A 21,978-nucleotide genomic window follows, 5' to 3' on the forward strand; every position below is an offset into this window, starting at 1 on the left:
TGCGTTTGTTTCCCCCGAATGCTGAGGCTATGCCTAATGAAATCAGAGAAACTGTGATGTATTGGGAAATTACTCCCGGAGCTTTGGCTCCATGTAGAGCGACCCCAGGGTCGGCAGGTTTAGACTTGCATGCTATGGATGACATTGTTATAAAAAGTAGAGATCGAGTCATCATAGAGACAGGTGTTGGTGTTCAGATACCACCTGGAAATTTCGGATTGATCGCCCCTAGATCGGGGCTGGCTGTAAAAGGCATTCAGGTGCTTGGAGGAATTATCGACAGTGATTATCAGGGAGAGATTAAGGTGCTCCTGCTAAATAGCAGTGAGGTTGACTTACTGATACATCGCACTGACCGAGTGGCTCAATTACTCATAATGCCTGTTTTCAGTGGCGTATTAATGAAAGGCACTGCTCCAACGTTGCTAACTGTACGTGGCCAGAAAGGTTTTGGCTCCACGGATAATCCTGGGGCCAGAGTTTGGGTGCAGTCGCCTAAGAATCCCCCTGAACAAGCAGAGGTCATTGCCACCGGTCAGGATAATACCATTTTGGTTATGAGACCAGGGAAAGATAGCTGGGAAGCGGTCCCGGCTGATAAATGTTATTTACGAGAATGATTAATGCCTGTATTTGGTTCTCTTTCAGATCATTCTTTGGATTGTTGCTGCAGGATGTGTCGGAGCCGGACTGTTTTCGGACTGGTACGACGAGAAAGGAGGGATCCTATCAACCCGGGATGAACTGGGAACCCGAGTGTTGCGTTCCTTCGCTGCATGGGATTCATCATCGAACTTTTGGACCGCACTAGCTAAGAGGGTGACTGACGCCCCTCACTTCTGTTTGACACCGATGAGATCTGTACATGACATTCTGGCGACCTGCCTGGTTGCTGTCCCCGCCTCATTGGAAACTTTAACTCATATTTTTAATGTCTCGAAGGCCCGTCCCAATATTCTCCTGGGTGATTTTGCTACCCATGTATATTGCCCCCTATGTATTGAATTGCCGAACGAGCAAACCCCCATCCAGTCCCAAATACTTACTTATAATATCACACAAGGTGATTTGTGCTTCTTTCTTACGTGTAATCCTAGTGCGATCTCTGAATGTCTGCGCCTAAAACTAAAAGGCGCCACTTCGTTTACAACCCACGAACGGACTTTGTGCTTTCAAAGGACACCGACCACATGTGTTTCAGTTCAGAACAATATGACTTGTAATAGTTTGGTAGTTACCCCCAGTCACTATCGCACGATGTTACTACCTGCCGGATGGCTTTTCTCATGTGGTAATACTTCCTGGCCATTTGTCCCTGCAAACATTTCCGGAGGCCCTTGTGCCATTACGAGACTCAGTTTGTTGATGTTCGCATCGCATCCGAATGCCAACTCTCGTGTGCTTCGAGATACTGTGATGTTACAGGAGGATTGTGACCCATCTTTGCATTTATATTCCAAGTCTGAATACCTTAGCTTAGCTGTTTCAATTATTGGTGTTCCTGCTTTGGCGGTTTATAATGCCAAATCTATTGGGAAAATGGCCTGCTGGATGGTGAAATCTATTAATCATACTTCTACAATTTTGTCTGACAAGCTATTAGACGCCCAGGGTGAACGTAGGGCCATTTTGCAAAATAGAGCAGCCATTGATTATCTCTTGCTTAAACATGGACATGATTGCTCGGACTTTGAAGGTCTCTGTTGTTTTAACTTGTCTGACCATACACAATCCATTCGTGCTCACATCGACAAGTTGCGTGACTTAACAGAAGAAGTTAGAAAACACATTGACCAGGGCTGGTTTGACTGGCTCTTTAATTGGTTACCTGATATACACATACTACGCCAAATATTAGGTGGTATTTTGATTGCTGTTGCTGTTTTGATTTCTATCTGTTGCTTTATTCAGTGTATTCCTTCATTATTTCAATTCTGCACACTTGGTACTAGACATAGATCAGTTAGCTTTGTTTCATATTATTCTTCCACAGATGTTAGCTCCATTTAATGAATGTATAATAGACTGAAGTCAAGGGTGAAATGTACTGCTCGATTTTTCCGGTCTTATTGTGTTGAAGGGTGATTTAGGTGACTTCAGTCTCTTTCCATTCAAGTCTAAGGGTTAGAGTAGTGTATAGAGCCTACTTATTTGGCACTTCGACATGATCCTGTGTTCTTCTCCATAGATCAGGGTTTGCATATATATCCTAGGGGATAGATTCGTTAGCATTAGGGGTAATCTGTTCTGTAGTGAGGGTATTTCATGGAGCCGTGCTGAATTCAGGCCTGGTAGGCCTTAATCGAGAGAGACTCCATCTTTCCTCCTGCTCTGGCAGCTTGGATGTTTCTAGGTCATAGGCAGTGTTTTAGTTAGGAGGTGTTATTCGCTTGGAGAGAACCGGTTCAGGCCGGCCCTTATCGAAGGATTGTATTTTTCTTCATGCCGAAGACACTACATCAGGCCGGCCGGCTGGGAACGTGTCCTTGGCACGGGGAGGTACAAGAATTTGGTGGGCGGCAGGTTACGGGCTGGAATTTTCCATGAGGAAATGCACGTCTATATTAGTAAAAGTTTGAGGCAGATACTGGCACTTGCTTCTAGTCCATAGGCGGCACCTGGCCGCTGGTAGTAAAGCTGCTACTTATTCCAGGGAAGACAGATGACAAACTTGGAGGTGGAGAAAAAACCGAGAAATAGATATTCCAAAGAGAAGAGAGTAGCCGATGAGGAAGAGGTCCCAGTGACTCGGAGAGGGAGACGGGAGTAAACCCGTGATTGCGGAGGTGTGACTTCCAGGCGAAGCAGAGGCGCAGACGAGAAGGGAACCTAGATGACCATTGAGTGCAGGCTACATACGACCAAGGTGATGTCAACCCCTTACTATTAGAGTGTACAACTTAATCTTTCACTTTTCTTTGCAGGTTATGTGATATGTATTATGTTCCGTGAGTGTGCATGTAATGACTAAATAAAGTATTCAGTTTGTAGTAAAGCAATCTGTGCTACGTGTTCTTGTGTAAGAGGGTAACCTATTCTTCTAGTCAGCTGTGACTTGACATGAACAGATGTTAATCCTGATCAGGTAGGTGGTAACTGAATAAGGGAGAAAGGAGCCCCTCGAACTGGGGAACAAGTTGTGCTCAACTAGCTGTCTTTGTGTGATCTGATATATAGTAACACTGATTCCCTTGTTATATGTTGTGGTAATTATAGGATGAACTCGTGCTAAGGCTGCCGTCTGGGCAGGAAGTCCTGGGTCCGTTTGGGACCGCGAGGCTGTGGCTGCCGTCTGGGCAGGAAGTCCTGGGTCCGTTTGGGACCGCGAGGCTGTGGCTGCCGTCTGGGCAGGAAGTCCTGGGTCCGTTTGGGACCGCGAGGCTGTGGCTGCCGTCTGGGCAGGAAGTCCTGGGTCCGTTTGGGACCGCGAGGCTGTGACTGCCGTCTGGGCAGGAAGTCCTGGGTCCGTTTGGGACCGCGAGGCTATGGCTGCTGTCTGGGCAGGAAGTCCTGGGTCCGTTTGGGACCGCGAGGCTGTGACTGCCGTCTGGGCAGGAAGTCTGTGGCTGCCGTCTGGGCAGGAAGTCCTGGGTCCGTTTGGGACCGCGAGGCTGTGACTGCCGTCTGGGCAGGAAGTCTGTGGCTGCCGTCTGGGCAGGAAGTCCTGGGTCCGTTTGGGACCGCGAGGCTATGGCTGCTGTCTGGGCAGGAAGTCCTGGGTCCGTTTGGGACCGCGAGGCTGTGACTGCCGTCTGGGCAGGAAGTCTGTGGCTGCCGTCTGGGCAGGAAGTCCTGGGTCCGTTTGGGACCGCGAGGCTGTGACTGCCGTCTGGGCAGGAAGTCTGTGGCTGCCGTCTGGGCAGGAAGTCCTGGGTCTGTTTGGGACCGCGAGGCTGTGACTTGTAGGTCTTGGTATATATATAGTAGGAATTCCCTGTCCTTAGGTGGTACATATATGTGGTTATTTAGGTGTAAATAGGCCCTAGGGAGGGGGTAACGTTCTGGTTTGGGTTAGAGAGGCTCTGCTGAGCGGGTTCTATCTGATCCGAAAACCCAAGCAGAACACAAGATGAAACAAACATTTGCAATGCAATAGGTCTAACATTTGTGATAGAGTAATAGAGTTAGAGCAATTGGCGCTATATATGACAATGTCTTTTACCCATGCGTTTTGGTTCGGAGTGGAATGGATGTATGTGGTGTGGAGTGGAATTATGTGGATTGGATTGGAATTGTTAGTTGTGGAATTGTGTGGCGTGGGTTTGTGTTGTGGAATTATGTGGCATGGTATGCAGTAGTAATGGTATTTTCTATTGTGGAGTGGTATGTAGTGGAGTTTAATTATGAGGTGTGCTGTTGAATTTTGTGACATGATGTATAATTCTGGGGTTTGGTTTAGATGTATGTGCTGGGTTGTGCAATTGTGTTGTTGAATTAAATTATGTGGTTTGTTGTCAAATTATGTGGTGTGGAATAGAAATATGTAGACTTGAAGTGTGTGGTGTTGGAGTTTGTGGTGTTTGAGTGAAATTATGCTGATTCTGAATTAAGCAGTTAGCTCTGTCACCAGTAACACTCGGCATGGCCATATTAGGACTGCCTATAGAGCTATGAACACATCAATGGTGCATGTAAGGATGATGTTCAAATCGCTGACATTCACCCACAAGGCAACTTGTGGAGGTGCTTCTGAATAATTACAGATCTCTATAAACATCTAGCAGCCATGCAGAACAAGAACCATGCACTGGTGTGGAAACCAGTTGCTGGTTCCACCTATTATTAATCACATTAGGTCCAGAAGAAGGGCTTTTCCCACTGTGAACTGAAGAACAATTATTTATCAGCTAGGCCAGTTGTGTATTACTGAGGAACACATTCCATTTAGAATGGTGCTAAATACACAGCTATTCTGAGCTGTAGATGTCTTTCACTGTCAGCGATATTTGGAGTGCTTTGATGCATGTGAGCCTTGAACTGTTTATATGTGGAAAGATGTCATTGTGTTGTAGTTGCATTTAGATAGCCCTTTCCACCCCATAAGGCTCTGATGCCTTTTGTGGGAAGATACTAGCAGGCCCCTCCATGCCATTTTTACAATATTAGAGACTGCAGTTCAACCCTAATTTGTCATTCTGTTTATCTTAAGGTTGTCACACAGTTAGCCAGCATCCTGCCGTGCAATTTGCCATGCTATCTGTTCTATAAAGTTCCTGGAGATCAATGAGGAGATTATGCAATCTGTAATACAGGTGATCATTTAGTTGCTCATGCAATTATGGACTGGTAATGCGATGGTAATGTGGGCAGGCAAATATATTGTTATTTAAGCCAGTGCTCATATATGTTTTTTATGTCATATCAGCAAGAATCAACCACACGTGTTGAGCGAGAAAGGATAATGTGACTTCACTATGCGCTGTATAGCGCCAATAAAATAACAGTTTTGAACTCAACATTGCCCTAAATTTAATGCAGGAGAATATCCCCTCCTTTGTATAGCTCCTTGATTATAAAGAAGCAGCACGCTGACTCTCCAGCGTTTTTGGCAAGCAAACTCTCCTGATTGTGAGCTTCTGAGCTGCGGAGCATTAGGACCCGCTGTGCAGCTGCAGAAAGTGTGTGAGTGGGAGGGTGAGTGGGAGGGTGGGGGACAAGCGTATGTGCTGCACAGTTGAACGGCGTGTTTCAGCACACGCCATCTTGAAATAAGCCAACTGTCTGCCTAGTACAACATCAAGAATGGAATCTCGTTAAAATAAAAAATAATACTACTTGACGAGCTGGAGGTAGTGGTGAGGGGTGCAAAAGATAGGCACATCAAGTTAAACAAAATTGTGAGGCAAGCTCCTTACGTTCTCACATAATATAAAAATGGTCCAAAATACTCGACTACCGAGAGGTGGTGGGGAGGAGATGGTTGGAAGCCGAAGCTGAACAGCACCAAGGAGCGACTAGTAAAGCAATAACAACCAAGAAGTAGGAAGGAGAAGGAGGCAGCTACAGCCCGAGGAGACTGAGCAAGCATGGTTGTGAGCAGGTTCCTGAGCCTAAACAAGCAAAAAGAAAAAAAGAGTGCACACAAACTCATAAATAACATGACGAGTAAGAGCACATCTAACGGAGGTAGTTCTCATGGGAGGTTACAAAAGTAGAAAAGGAAGAACTACTAAGCAGCCATTACCTAAGGACAGTAAAAGGAGCCAGTTAGGAAGATGGACGGTGCTTAAAGCCCATATTCTAGATACAGCATGTCTCAAAGAGAAAGCGCATGCACTGCCTAGGTCAGCCCTAAAAAGGGGGACTGGAGAGGAAATGTTTAGGAGTTGTAACGAGATTCTAGATATTTACCACTTAGAATGCTCTCTATGCATTCAAGAAACGAGGAAAAATAGCGTGGTTAGCTGGCATAGATTGTTACTCTGGCATCATGTAGGGACATATAAAATGGATGACAGACATGTTCTTTAACAATTGTTAATTTTGTACTTGTTCATTATTAGACAAGCAGTAGACTTTTCTACCAGAACTGCTGTCCACAGATACAGAGTCTGTACAGGAAATGACCACAGAAATGGGTGAAAACATTTAATGGCGGTGCGCACAGTGATATAAGTGTGCTGGCACAAAAAAAACAAATTGATACAAATATACAGTACATAAAATTATTCTGAAACTGGTTCCTTGACAATCAAAGGTTCCTGGTTACTGGATTATAATATGGGATGAGATGTGGAATCAGAGAAGTAGAGGACGTGACAATGAGGAGGCTGGCATAAACTGCTATGATGCTACTGTTGAACGAGGTGAGCTTTTTTAAAAAAATATCTTAAAAGCTGGAAAAGAGATGATTACCTACCCATCCTTTTGGGATGATTCCCAGGTTAGTAGACTCATGAGACAGAAAGATAGCAACATGGCTACCAGACAAGGTGGTTTGGTCTGTTAAGCAGGGTGCCACTGGCAGGTCACAGGTTTCTGCTCATGAAGCATAAGGAGACTGTGTATGCGAGTATTGTACAAGAAGTTCTATCTTGAAGACAAGGGTCAGCACTTTGTATAGTGTCCTCTTTAAATCTATCTAGAACTTGCTAGAATGTATACTGGAGTATTCAGAAAAAGAGACTGTTGCAATGAACAGGTTTGCAATTTATTGAAACACTGATTAAGCACTTATAATTGGAGATGGTTTTCGGTGGCTCCTAGGTCATGAGCCAGTTTTATAAGCCCTAAATTTGGCACTTCAATAACTGCTAAATTGAGTCACTCAACTAGTATGTATACAAGGAAGAGAAAGAGCAGTGTACAAATCTCTATAAATGCAAAATGATTAGAGTTTGGTTGTTGCTAGACTTGTAGCTCATGCTAGAAAAGTGGTGTCACCACTGAAAAACTATTTTAACCAAATGCTTCTCGATGGAGCACTTATGCCTGGCAAACTGACCTAAGACTCCAGCAAATAAATTAACTAGCTAATTTATCGTTAGGTGGATAGTCAGTTGGTCACAGAAACATTGTGTATATGTTGAGTAGGGAAATCCCTAATTAACCATCAATTTCAGGTCACACTTGGTACAATGCACAGAGACAAAAGCCACTGTGTAAGGATATATCACTTTCCATTACTCATTCACTGGCGTATTTCTGTACAGCATATCACACCTTCAACTTAAAACCAATATACATTAATATTATACAAGCAAAGAGTAGAAACATTAGGAAACAAGCATTGGCATAGCCAATAGGTCTCGCCTTTGGGACCTTATAAGTGTTTAGCCATGCAACAGTTGGTGTTGTTGCACCAAGAATATTGGGATGCATAAATAAATACTTATAAGGTCCCAAAAGCAAAACCTATTGGCTATGCCAATGCTTGTTAAAGTTACGTATCTTGCCCGTCACCATAGATAGAACCTTGTACATGAGTAAACATGTCTACTGTGTCCTGCCTGTGATAGAGATCAGGGTGTGTATAATATTCCCACTACCACAGATAGAGTAATCCCACAGTTACACGCACATACATTCATCATACACTAGGGCCCATTTCACTAACATACGCTCAAATACTCTACCAGCAGCAATAAACCTGTGGAAAGAAAACTCCTAGTCACCCTGCATCTATATCAGGTCGACAAGATCTGGTTATTGTGACTGTCCATAAACATAATCTATACAACCTATACGAATAATCAAAATATAATACACAATAATTGACGAGAAATAATATCCAACACCATGTTCAAGTTATATTGCTTTATCTAAAATTAGTCAAATGAAAATCAAGCAGCATAAATCATTTTTCTCATAGTTACCTATTCTAGCTAAATGTCAGAACGGGTCAGGACAAGTCTCTTGGTAAAGTCTCTCAAGACGAAGTCCCTTCAGCATCAATCCTCAGCAACGCAGATTCGATACGCGGCAAAGGCAAATGGCAAGTGGCAAAGCCCTCTCTAGGCTAACAATTCTTATACTGAATCAAACAAAAGAAAGATACAAAGAAAAGTTGTAATGTCCGCTAGACCGCTGAGCAGAGCGAGAAGGAAAGGATGTAACATTGCAACATTCAAAAATCTCCGCTCAGGAAAAATCACAAAATAAAGACTACGGAACAGGAACCAAGAATCTCAAATGTATCTGTTAGTTCTACTTCTCCTCGGCAATGAGACCAATGCTCAGAGTCTTTCTCTAAGACTCCTTTGTTTTCCCAAGGCTGCCAAGGACGTTCCATTTCACTCGAAGATTACCCCGGCTGCTGATGTCCTCACGGAAAATTTTATAAGGCAAGCAAGGACTGTGGTCAGCTGACTTCAGGACCATATTCAGCAGGGCTCTCTTCCATCACAGTTTTCTATTCTCAACTCGAGGCCAGGCTTACAAAATTGGCCATCTTTAACTAGGCCGCCATAGGCCACAATAGACCATCTTAATTAAAAGAAACAAAAACAACGTTACCACAGCATAGTGATTAAACAGTGTTAACCCCACTAATACCCTTATGTGTATGCATCTATCTAGCACTTGCAACATAGAAAAGCATTATTTTGGAAAGCGTTTTGTGCTCAAAAATAAACAGCACATAGCAACGTTTAAACATGAAAACACGCACGTTATTTTTAAACAGCACATTTATGCGCACCCACGTGTAACTCTCTCTTGTTAGGACAAACGGATTGATTAATATAAACGCACTTGCACAAGACAAATAATTAATTGCTAGTAATTAATAAAATTAATATGACAAATAGACATACCAGAGCTTCAAAAACCAGCGAATTTTCAAACAGAAAACTCTGCTCCAGCAATCCCCCCTTTGGTGATTTTATCACCAAATAAACCCAAAAAAAAAAATTAGTAAACATTTAGTCCCATTTTAGGAGAAATCGGAAATGTCTTTTTCCCCTTACACAACATTACACACCAGTCACTCTTTCATCATCCCTTTTTGTCTCTAAGTAAACACTCTCCCTCAATTCTCCTAATTCAATTTCTTGAGGTTCTCTTTTCAACCTCTTGTTTTTCTTTTCTTTATTCAATTTCTTCCTCCCTCCCCTGTTTTTACAACACACACACACCAATCTTATTATCAATAAAGCAACAATTATACAAGTGAAAGGAAACAATATTCTACCTATAATAGTACTACCTATTTTTGCAATAAAATCCTTAACAGCTATCATTTTATTAGCTATTTTAGTCCATAAATTCTCAGCTTCAAGTGGTACTAATTCTTCATGCAAATCAGTAATATTTTTGATATAGACCTTCAGGTCTTTGCTTCCGTCTGGAATGTAAGTGCAACAATGTTGAACTTTCAGCATTCCACAGACTCCACCTTCCTTGGCCAATAGAATATCAAGGGCAAGTCGATTTTGCATAGACATGGCACGTACGGCACTTAATTCCGTATTCACCAAAAGAAACCCTCCAGCGGTATTTGTCGACAAGCGATCAACCACTGTGGACAGTTTCCGAATTCCATAAGCATTCAAAGAAATTCCCACTGCTGGAATCAAAACCCCAAAAATGTCACCCACTATTTCAGACCAAGTTTCTCTCTTAAAACGCATTAGTAAATTAATATGTTCTACATCTGTTATTTTATCTATATGAAAAATCTTTGGAAAAACCAGGCCCACATAACACGTGCCATACCAATGGTCAGGCAACTTGTAATAAGCCTTGTTCCCACAAACATAATATACTCCTGGAAAAATTGTATCTTCTCCACTTCTGAAACCCCAACCTGTTGCAATGAAGTATGTATCATGGCACTCACTAGTCCCAACAAAATATGTATCATATTGGGATTTCCTTCTTGTAATGCAAAGTTTACCTTTCTGTGGTGCATCTAAAGCTAAAGTTGGACTAGCCCCATTCTTCAACTCTTTTCCCATCTCAATGTCCCAAATTGTCTCACTCACTTTATATTTTCCTGCTTTTTCCTGCATGTTCAATCTCCTTTCTTCTACCATATCCAGGAAAGCTTTCTCCTCTCCTTTCAAACTGCAAGTTAAATTATTCTTAAAAATGTAATCTAATGTTAATCCTTTTTCTTCAATAAAAATCTCACCAAAAGTGTTAGCTTCTTTAGCTGGATTCAGCTCTTTGTTCATTGGCAAGTGCCCAAAAATACTATCTCTGTTAGACATCTTATAATCTACTTTCCCTAACAAATAAAAAACACTACTTAAAATGCTACAAGAAATACCATATGTAGCTGGTAAATGATGATAAGTAACACCCTCTGAAACGGATGCAGGTAATTGCATACAGACGTAGCAATCCCTTACTTCCATTGTTTTCACATATTCATATAACAATTTTGAAAAAACATTACTAGAAAAGTTATTAATTGACCTATCTTTGTGTATGTAAGTATTACTAATTCTAATTGGAACTACTTTTTGCAAATTCTTCTCTACATTTGTCACATTCTCTGTATGCATCTCAAACTCTACTTTAAAAGTAACTAATAAAACTAAAACACCCCATAGAAGCATTAATAATCCAGTACAGCAGCAGCACATTCTACACCACCTTTTAAAGAAGGCACATCTATTTCTATTATCCTCTATGTTAGCCATTTTACTACTTTAGTTTAGCCTCTACTACTCCACTACTGTTGGAACTCTTCAATTCTTCAGCAATTCTGCAGCTTTCAGTTTTTCCAAATGATCTTTTCGTTCACTTAATCCAAGTGAATCCTCCTTTATTCAGTTTGGATACTTGTCATTCTTCACTTCAATTTCTTCAACATCAAATTGTATTAGATCTCCGACATCAAAATCCTCAGTACTCGACTCTTCTCCAATGTCAGTCAAGAGTACTTTCAGAATTTCACCAGTATCTTCCTCAACCACTTCTCTCAAGATCTCTTCTGGATTATCTCGAGTCACTGTTTCTTCTTTTCCTCCTTCAGACAGTGCCACATAAGACCATTCCGGTGATCTGTACTTTTGGTTGGGTCTTCTTACTCTTTTTATTTCCACTGGTTCTTTTGACTCCTTTGATTCTTCTCCTTCAGCTTTTGAACTTTGACTCGAAACTTCATTCACTTGTTCAGCTTTCGATGTACTTGCTCTTATTATTTTGTATCTCAGCCTCTTAACTCTGTTGTTAGGCCAACGATCTCCTCTTAACACCTTTTTCGGCTTTATTTCTTTATTACTTCTTTCTCCAATCCAAGTTCTCTTTCTCAGAACTCGACCTTCGGTTTGTTCATTCTCATCATCTGTTTCAAGTGCCTCTTGTTTCCGTTTTCCAGCAGCTTTCTTCTTTTCCACAGATTTTTTCACCACCGTTTGAGATCTCCCTACTTTTGTCCCTCCTCGAGTCTCCGACACGCAATCTTCTTGCTGTCTACTTGTCCCTTCACCTGGCTCATCAAGAATGTTCCCTACACCTCCTCGGGGGTCTTCCGCAATCTGTCCCTCTCTATCTTCTTCTGACCCTACTTCTTCAAGTATAATCTCAAGTGGTTCTTCGATCTCCTCCTCTTCTGATTCAGGAGTAGTCTCTGTGAAATTTCTCTTTTCTTTTCTTTTTCCTTCACTGCTTTTTGAAACTTCAGGCTCTCTTACAGAATTTGATCTCTTCTCTGATACTCGCAGTGGTTCATTCGAAGCTTTTCCTACTTCTTTCCCCACTGATTCTGTATCTTCATCATCACTGGAATCTGACTCTTCAAAATACTCTTTACCAGTCCCTTCTTTTGGGTTTGGAACTCTCAGAGTATGACTTGCATGTACCCAGAGTCTCACTCCAGCACACTTTACTGCAGTCGTCGTGGTCAGAATAACTTGTCTTGGCCTTCCCCACCTTGGAACCAAGCAATTTCTTCTTCTGTGAACTTTTATCCTCACCCAGTCTCCTGGACTCAGATCATGGGCTTGCTTCTTCTCAAGTGTGGTAGCTTCTTCTCCAACCTGGTGAAACACAGAATGAACTGCGTCAGCCAGGCCTTTCCCTCTCTGCCTATTGTTCCCAGACTCACCACTGTCTTTTTCCCAGTGTTAAATTGCTGACAAACCAAACACCTCTGACAGATGCTTTCTGCAATTGTCCTGAACTTTGCATTGTACCAGGTCTGTTTAAATGACCTTACCATCGCATCCCTCCCCAAATGTCCCTGGCCATGATACATCCTTGCCATTGACGACAAAATGGAGTTAGGCATTACTGGTCTGCCATCTCTGTAGACCCAAACATTGCCTGTTTCTCTTGGAGCACATCCTGCCTTAATCCAATCTTTTTTCTCTTCCTCTCCTGCCTCATCTTGCAACTGTTTCACTTCATCCCAGGTTTCTAAGACATTAGTAAACATCACAGAGAGAAAAGACATTTCCCCCTCTCGGTCCTGATTTATGGACTGATTTGTCTTGGCACAGTATTGCGCAACATCATTAGCGTAACGGTTTCCAACCGTGATAAAATCCTCTCCTGGTCCATGGGCAGCACATTTTACAACTGCTAACTCTTTAGGCAGCTGTATCGCTTCAAGCACTTTACCAATCATTTCAGCATTCTTTATTGGAGTTCCACTCGATGTCAAGAAACCTCTTTGTAGCCAAAGCTGGCCAAAGTCATGCACAACTCCAAATCCATACTGACTATCAGTCAACACAGTCGTCCTCAAATCTTTCCCAATTTCGCAAGCTTTTGTCAATGCTATCAATTCAGCAACTTGCGCAGATTTCACTCCTTTCAATGGTGATGCTTCCATGACCTCTGAAACTTTGCACACCGCATATGCTGCACATAGCACACCATCATCATTTCTCAGGCATGAACCATCCACAAACAACACATGATCACTCTCATGTAAGGGAAGATCCCTTATATCTGGTCTCGGTTTTGTACAGTACTCAAGCACATCCAAACAATCATGATCATCTTCCATTTTCACACCCACATTTTCAATATCCGGCAAAAGTGTCGCTGGATTCACATTCACGCATCTCTCAAGAGTCACATTTGATGCTCCTAGAATCACTTTTTCATATTTAGTCAACCGACTATGTGACATGTACTGAGTTCTGCTTCTTGTCAAAAGAATTGCCACATTGTGAGGTACGAATACCCTTACAGGATATCCCATTATGATTCCCTCACTTTGTTCCAGACTCCTGCATGTTGCAGCCACAGATTTCAGACAACCTGGTAAACCCACAGCTACAGGGTCAAGTGTCGATGAGAAGTACGCAATAGGCCTTCTCAGTAATCCATGTTTCTGAATTAACACTGAAAGTGCACATCTATTTCTCTCACTGCAGTACAGCTCAAACTCCTTTTCGTAGTCAGGCATACCCAAAGCTGGAGCCTCACACATTTTACTTTTGAGCTCTTCAAATGCTGCCATTTGTTCTGCATCTAGATCCAATGGATCTGTCATCTCACTTTTTGTCAGTTTAATCAGTGGCTTTGCTATCAAGGAAAAATTAATTATCCACTGACGACAATAACCCACCATACCCAGGAACATTCTCACTTCTCTCTGAGTTTTTGGAGCTTTCATTTCTCTGATTATTCTGATCCTGTCATCCGTCACTTTTCTCAGACCCTTTTCAATATTGTGTCCAAGATAATGCACCTCTTTCTTGCAAAATTGCAATTTGGCTGGAGATACCTTTAACCCTCCATCTGCAAGATGATTCAGTAAAGCTATGGTATCTACTTCACAAGCTTCACGTGTCTTTGATGCCACAAGTAGGTCATCAATGTATTGCACTAGTACTGAGCTCTCAGGCATGATCAAACTCTCCAACGATTTCTTCAATAACTGATTGAATATCGAAGGACTTTCCGTATACCCCTGTGGGATTCGACACCATGCTAAGATACGCTCGCCAAACCTAAATGCAAAAATCGGCTGGCTATCATGATGTAATGGAATTGAAAAGAACGCATGACACAAATCAATTACTGTATACCACTCGGCATCATGTGGAATTTGATACAGGATCACTGATGGATTTGGCACGATAGGACAACATGCCACCACAATTTGATTAACTTTTCTCAAATCCTGTACGATCCTAAATTTCCCATTAGGCTTTTTCAGTCCCATTATCGGTGAATTACACGGACTACTCAGTAGTTCTCTCAGGACTCCCTGCTGAATCATTTTCTCAATTATAGGAGTTATCCCTTCAATTATTTCTGGTGTCATTTTGTATTGAGGAATGTTAGGATATGTAATTCCCTCTTTTACTGCAATTTTCACTGGATCTACATTATTCATCAATCCCACATCCTCTCCAGTAAAATCCCAAACTGTCCTTTTCACTGTGTCTCTCAGCTCTCGAGGCAAATCCTCCGGATTAAACACAGCAAATGCACCAATTAACTCACTCTCTCTATTCTCTAGAGTCACTCGGTACAAAACATCTTCATCTGGTGTCTCAAAGGCTATCCCATCCGGTGTACAAAAAATTGTGCAGTTCATCTTGCACAACAAGTCCCTACCCAATAGGTTCACTGGACTAGTGTCACAGACAATGAATCTGTGCATGTCTGAAAATTTCCCTATCTGTACTCTTACAGGTTCAGTAAGACGTGTTCTGATTTGCGTATTGGCTACACCAACTACTTGGATTGCTTCATCCGAGAGAGGAAGATTTCTAACATCTGTTGATCTGACAGTTGATCTTGTCGCACCTGTGTCTACCAAAAAAGTAACACTCTCCTCATTTATTTTCCCATCCACAAATGGTCCTGCCTGGTCTATTTCTAGAGTTGCACCAAGTATGCACTCTTCTTCCTCTCCTCGGCACCGTCAATAATCACCCTCAGATTCACTCCCTTCACTCTTTAACAAGTACTGTTGTACCTTGTTTGAACGTCTCGGTTTGTTTACCTGTTCATCATTGTAGAATCCTAAATCCTGATTATACTTTTGTAACCCCTTATTCTGCGGCAAGGGCGGTTTTGGCTCTTGACTCTGCTGTCTCACAACTTTCTGTTGTTGCTGCTGTTGATTATTTCCTTCATTCTGCACCTGTTGATTTAAGGATTTATTCTCATTACTCACTAATGGTGGATTAGGACACTCCGATCTCCAATGCCCCAATTGGCCACAGTTGTGACAAGGAAACTTTTTCTTCGCTTCCTCAAGACTTCCTTTTCCTTTCCCTACATATCTAGGTCTATTCCCTGCATTATTTCCTGGATTATTTGCCTGTTCCACTAACTGTGCTTTCTGTCTCTCCGCAACTTTCACTTGTGCCCACATTGCTTTCTCTTTCAGCTTTCTTTGTTTTGCTTCAATTTCATCACTGAAGTATTTTGCATGTCTCAGAATCTCATCTACTTTCTTACTCTGCCAATCCACTGTATGCTCACGAATTCTCTCACCAATTTCAGGTCTAAGGCCATATACAAATCTGTATACAAAATGACTCAAATCTTTGTCACCCAGGTGTTCATCTCCACTGAATTGTTTGAATGCCAGTATCAGCCTCTCGTAAAAAGCATGAACTGATTCTTTCGCTTCCTGTTGTGTTCGATCTATCTTTACCCAGTCTGTCTCTTTTGCAGGAACTTTACTCTTCAGGTATACCATCACCTGATCATACTTTCTCATTACCTCTGGATCTGGTGCCCCTGTTCTTGGGTCTTTTGGATATTCCTCAGTAGGCCAACTCACAACTATTTTACACTCAGTCCACAAGTCTGCTGGAACAATTATATCAAACAGACTATTCAGGTCAACCCACAGCACTTTTGACAATTTCACAAACCTATCTACCTGCCTATACCACTCGACGGGCTTTTCTCTCAATCGAGGGAAATCATTCGTGAATGATAAAATATCCTGTCTGGTCCATGGAACATGTACATATCCTCCTCCAGGTATTTCTCTCATAGGATAATTATCCACTGGTTTCTCTGTTTCTCTCACTGGAAATGCTGAATAAGTTGTTCTATCTTCAGCCTCATCTCTTTTCTTGTACCACCTATCCTTCCACTTTTCTACATCACCCCATCTTCGCAATAATGCTACCATTTCCTTAATCTGTCCTGTTCTACCAGTAGCATTCAAATTCTCAATATCCTTCTCTGTAAAATCCATCCTGTAAGTTCTTTGTAAAGCTTTCACTTTATCAATGTCAACTCCCTGCTCATTCGCTATTGCTCTTAGCCTGTCATGTGTATTTCTTGCTCTCCAGGTAATGTTCTTGCACATAAACATTAGCTCACCATCATGATGACTCTTCAGAATTTCTGTTGGAACTGTTCTGTAACAAGCTCTTCTAGTTCTACACGCAACCTAGCCACGTCAATTACTTGTGAATCTTTATCCTTTTTCTGTAGAACTTTCATCCAATCATTCAAATCCTCAACTGTTATTTCAGCAGTTTTTCTCACTGGAACCACTCTCTTCTGCGGTTCTAAAATTGGCATCCCTGAACAACTAGCTTCACTAGCATCCAATATTTCACTACATGTGTCATGTCTTGATTGTCTCAGGTCACTTCTTTCTGCTCTTTTGCCTGAATCTCCTGAAGGACCAACTGAATTTGTAAAATTATTCCCAACATATGGAATCACTAGTCCATTCTCACCTGTCCTCTGTTTGTCAAACACAGGCATAACCGGACCTATTGTTACAGGCACCGTAACAGCTTCTAGATTCTTCGTTAACTCCCTAATCTTCTCTGTCAACTCTGTTGTAGTTCTGGCTAATTGTCTGGCATTCTCATCAAGGTAATGATCACTTCTTACCTCAGGTGTCTCATTTTCTGTCTCACTAACACAAACTGTATCTCTTATCGGAGAAACAACTGGTGTACTTTTATCCGGTTCTGGTCTATATGGAGGTGGTCTCTTGTAAATCATGTCATTCAAGACCTCATCCTTATACTCATTAACTCCATATTTTCTCATTTCTGACTCAGGAACCCTTTCTGCTCCTCCTTCAACTGTTCTCATCGGATATAATCCCTCTGACATACTAACATCTCGCCACCTTTTCATTCGATCATGATGAGTCTCACGATCATGTCTCCTCCCAAACATGTACCTGTAGTACCCTCCAGATCTCTGTTTTTCTCTCTCATGTACTTCCTCTTCCCATTCCACTAAAGCCTCGAACTGTGAAGGTCTCGGTTTCGGGTCTAGACATAACATCTTTTCCCGTAAATTTCTCAACACGGCCAGATTAAATGAACCATGTTCTGGAAATGCTAGAACACCATCTTCTTTAGTATACCTAACCCAATTCTCCAACCATATACAGGTATGAAACCCATGTCTTGCAGCCATGAAGGATGCAGGTGTTTTCGGTGGAGGTAACAACTCGCCCTCTCTCGTTTTAACATCTTTATCCTTGCTAAACCACTTTTTAATTTTACCAAAAAATGTTTTCTTCTTTTTCTCTTCTTGGTAATACATTTTAGCGTTTACAAAAAAAACAACTCTCTACTCTTTCCGTATTATAAATATACAATACGAATTTTCAACCAATTGCAGCGCGACTCACACTAACGCACCAATCCTGGAACGTCTACGTCACTAAATAGCCCTTCCAATCCTTGCGCGGCTCACACTAACGCACCAATCCTAGCGCGAACACTATTCTGATCCACTATCCAATCAGAGCGCGGTCTTTCTGACGTCAACAGTCGCTGCAGTCGCTTGTCTCCTGTCTTCTGTCACTCGTCTACCCCTCCTTTACAAAATCTTTTCAGTAGACTTCGTGTCAAAATTTCTACAAAATCTATTAGTTACAACATAAAAACATCTCCATTGTCTGCTTCGCTAACCACAGAATAGTAAAAGAGAGTCTATTTCACAAGAAACCTCTCATTGACACAGTAGCACTTCCTCTACTCTGCCCTACTAACATACATTCATTAACTGTTTCCTCTAGGACTTGTCCAAAGAGTCTTACAATCAACTAAATGTACAAACATTCACGCACATTCATACAAGGAAATATAGTACATACGCACAGAATCCTGCTTCCCGAGAACAGACAATCTGCTCCACTACAGAATTATAACATACATCAACTAAACAGCTTTCCTCTGTTCAGTTTCTCAAATAAGCTCAGAGAATACCTATTACTTCTCCCGCGATAAGCTTTAACGGTAATCCTTACGGATCCCTGGGACTTAAGACCAGAGTTTCACAGATAACCTTCACTATCATACACACTCCTTATATACCAGAAATATCTAATAGTAACATACGACGATGTCACTTATTCCGAACCCAGACAATGTGACGCGCAACTTCAATTGTCACACGTTATTCCTTACAATTCCGTCTTTCCCGAGAGCAGCATATACTTCCCTCTGCCCTACTACGGAACTGCTACCAGCTCCCAAGTTCCAGAAGCACTACATATAACTCAACATTGCGACTCCAACATATAGTATTAGTATATATACCAACATCAATCAATAATCAATAATCAATAAGCTAATGTACATGCAATCTTATCAGATCAAGACAATCATCAATAACCATCCTACTCTGCTACCAGGAAATTGATAGAGATCAGGGTGTGTATAATATTCCCACTACCACAGATAGAGTAATCCCACAGTTACACGCACATACATTCATCATACACTAGGGCCCATTTCACTAACATACGCTCAAATACTCTACCAGCAGCAATAAACCTGTGGAAAGAAAACTCCTAGTCACCCTGCATCTATATCAGGTCGACAAGATCTGGTTATTGTGACTGTCCATAAACATAATCTATACAACCTATACGAATAATCAAAATATAATACACAATAATTGACGAGAAATAATATCCAACACCATGTTCAAGTTATATTGCTTTATCTAAAATTAGTCAAATGAAAATCAAGCAGCATAAATCATTTTTCTCATAGTTACCTATTCTAGCTAAATGTCAGAACGGGTCAGGACAAGTCTCTTGGTAAAGTCTCTCAAGACGAAGTCCCTTCAGCATCAATCCTCAGCAACGCAGATTCGATACGCGGCAAAGGCAAATGGCAAGTGGCAAAGCCCTCTCTAGGCTAACAATTCTTATACTGAATCAAACAAAAGAAAGATACAAAGAAAAGTTGTAATGTCCGCTAGACCGCTGAGCAGAGCGAGAAGGAAAGGATGTAACATTGCAACATTCAAAAATCTCCGCTCAGGAAAAATCACAAAATAAAGACTACGGAACAGGAACCAAGAATCTCAAATGTATCTGTTAGTTCTACTTCTCCTCGGCAATGAGACCAATGCTCAGAGTCTTTCTCTAAGACTCCTTTGTTTTCCCAAGGCTGCCAAGGACGTTCCATTTCACTCGAAGATTACCCCGGCTGCTGATGTCTTCACGGAAAATTTTATAAGGCAAGCAAGGACTGTGGTCAGCTGACTTCAGGACCATATTCAGCAGGGCTCTCTTCCATCACAGTTTTCTATTCTCAACTCGAGGCCAGGCTTACAAAATCGGCCATCTTTAACTAGGCCGCCATAGGCCACAATAGACCATCTTAATTAAAAGAAACAAAAACAACGTTACCACAGCATAGTGATTAAACAGTGTTAACCCCACTAATACCCTTATGTGTATGCATCTATCTAGCACTTGCAACATAGAAAAGCATTATTTCGGAAAGCGTTTTGTGCTCAAAAATAAACAGCACATAGCAACGTTTAAACATGAAAACACGCACGTTATTTTTAAACAGCACATTTATGCGCACCCACGTGTAACTCTCTCTTGTTAGGACAAACGGATTGATTAATATAAACGCACTTGCACAAGACAAATAATTAATTGCTAGTAATTAATAAAATTAATATGACAAATAGACATACCAGAGCTTCAAAAACCAGCGAATTTTCAAACAGAAAACTCTGCTCCAGCACCTGCACTCAGTCAGTGCTTCCATGTTCCGTAACACGAAAGAATGCTGTATGTAGTGAGCCAAAAAGCCGCAGTTCTTGTGTATCTGACAGATGGTAGTTATTGGAATAATGAACAGCTGAGTGCGCAAAAGAGTGGAAACAAAGGCAATCAAAATCTTTCTTGAAAATTCAATATTGAGTATGCTTTGATGGAGCCTGGAGTAGGGTGTCTGCTTATATTGTTCTCTACAAACATCGCCCCCCAAGTGCTGTAGATAGTAGTAACCCGGCATCTCAGCAGTAATCACACGGTTGTCTTTTTCCCTTCCCAGCTAGTATGATCAGTGGCACTTTAACACTGAAGTGCGCGGGGCTCACACCGGATTGGTGGGTTGTGTTTATTATCCGTACTGATCCATTGTAGGCGAGAGGCAGTGCATGAGCTGCTGGGCGGCGATTGGCTGACACTCCTCCCCCTCTCTGCTCAGCACACTCCAGACATCAGAGCGTGGCCTGTGCTGAATTCTGAAGCAGCCCCATTTCCATCCATTCATGAAACCCTTGTGACGACAGCAGAGTCCCTGGGCTCAGTGGGCTGCAGGATTGTGGGGGTGTTCCTTGTTCATTCCCAGAACCTTCAATTGTTGTCTCCTTCGCACCCTTCATTTTCCAGTCTTGACTTCTGGTTGGGAAAATAGAGGAGCATGTGCAGGAATTCCTCAGCCTGATGAGTTTGCATTTTCTCATCTCTTTGTTTTATTTGGAAGATGTAAGGGGGGTGGGGCGGGAGGTGTGTAGTGTTCGTGCTGAGCGTTGAAGGATGGATGGCGCGTGCATCTATGCGGGAGGGATTACTGGACCAGAAACTGATGCAGAGGAGAGGAAAAGGCATCCTTTGTTTTTAGGAAGAATAGACTCTGCACATGTGCAGATGGCATGGTAGCTTTTCACCCTTATTTCGCTTGTGGGCATTATAGAATGTATTTATATGCTTTACTATGTAATGCCTACGTATTACGTAAACCCGCTTCCCGTTATAAAACAAAGGGTCATGTTATGCGGGAAACCTAAAGAATTGGAAGAAAGACCTGGTTCTTCGATTGTTTGGGATACACAGTAAATAAAGAACAGATGAGGAGTGGGTTAGCGAGTGCAGACCTGGTACTCCTTGCCTGGCACGGTATGTGATAGCAAGCCTCTGGTGAGCAGTTGCACCCTGGGGTAGGAGAGGCAGGTATACTGTACCCTGCACTCATTCTGCAGCATGTCTATGTATTGAGCCGATCGTAGGATTCCCGTATTCATGTCAGAGATTGAAAGTAAATGTAAATCAAAGGATATATTGAGGGTTCATCTGTTTTTTTGCACATATAGTATAATAAAATGTTTTTTGTGCAGGATACGTGGCAGGGGTGGGCAGTGCACGCTCGCATGCTTGAATTTTACATATTCTTTATCAGCAGGATACTCTAACACTTTGGCGCGCCTTTATATAACTTTCAGCAAGATTAAACACATTAAAAGAACAGAGTTGAAACAACATTTCCGTTGCTTCTGATTTCAAGGAAGTTACTCTCAGGGTGAAAAGAAACACTCAAAAAAGGCAGATGCGGGGGAGGAGCCTTTGAGCTCCCGAGACCCACGCGCCCT

Source organism: Triturus cristatus, chromosome 5_1 (assembly GCF_964204655.1).
Source record: "Triturus cristatus chromosome 5_1, aTriCri1.1, whole genome shotgun sequence".
Classification (NCBI taxonomy): domain Eukaryota; kingdom Metazoa; phylum Chordata; class Amphibia; order Caudata; family Salamandridae; genus Triturus; species Triturus cristatus.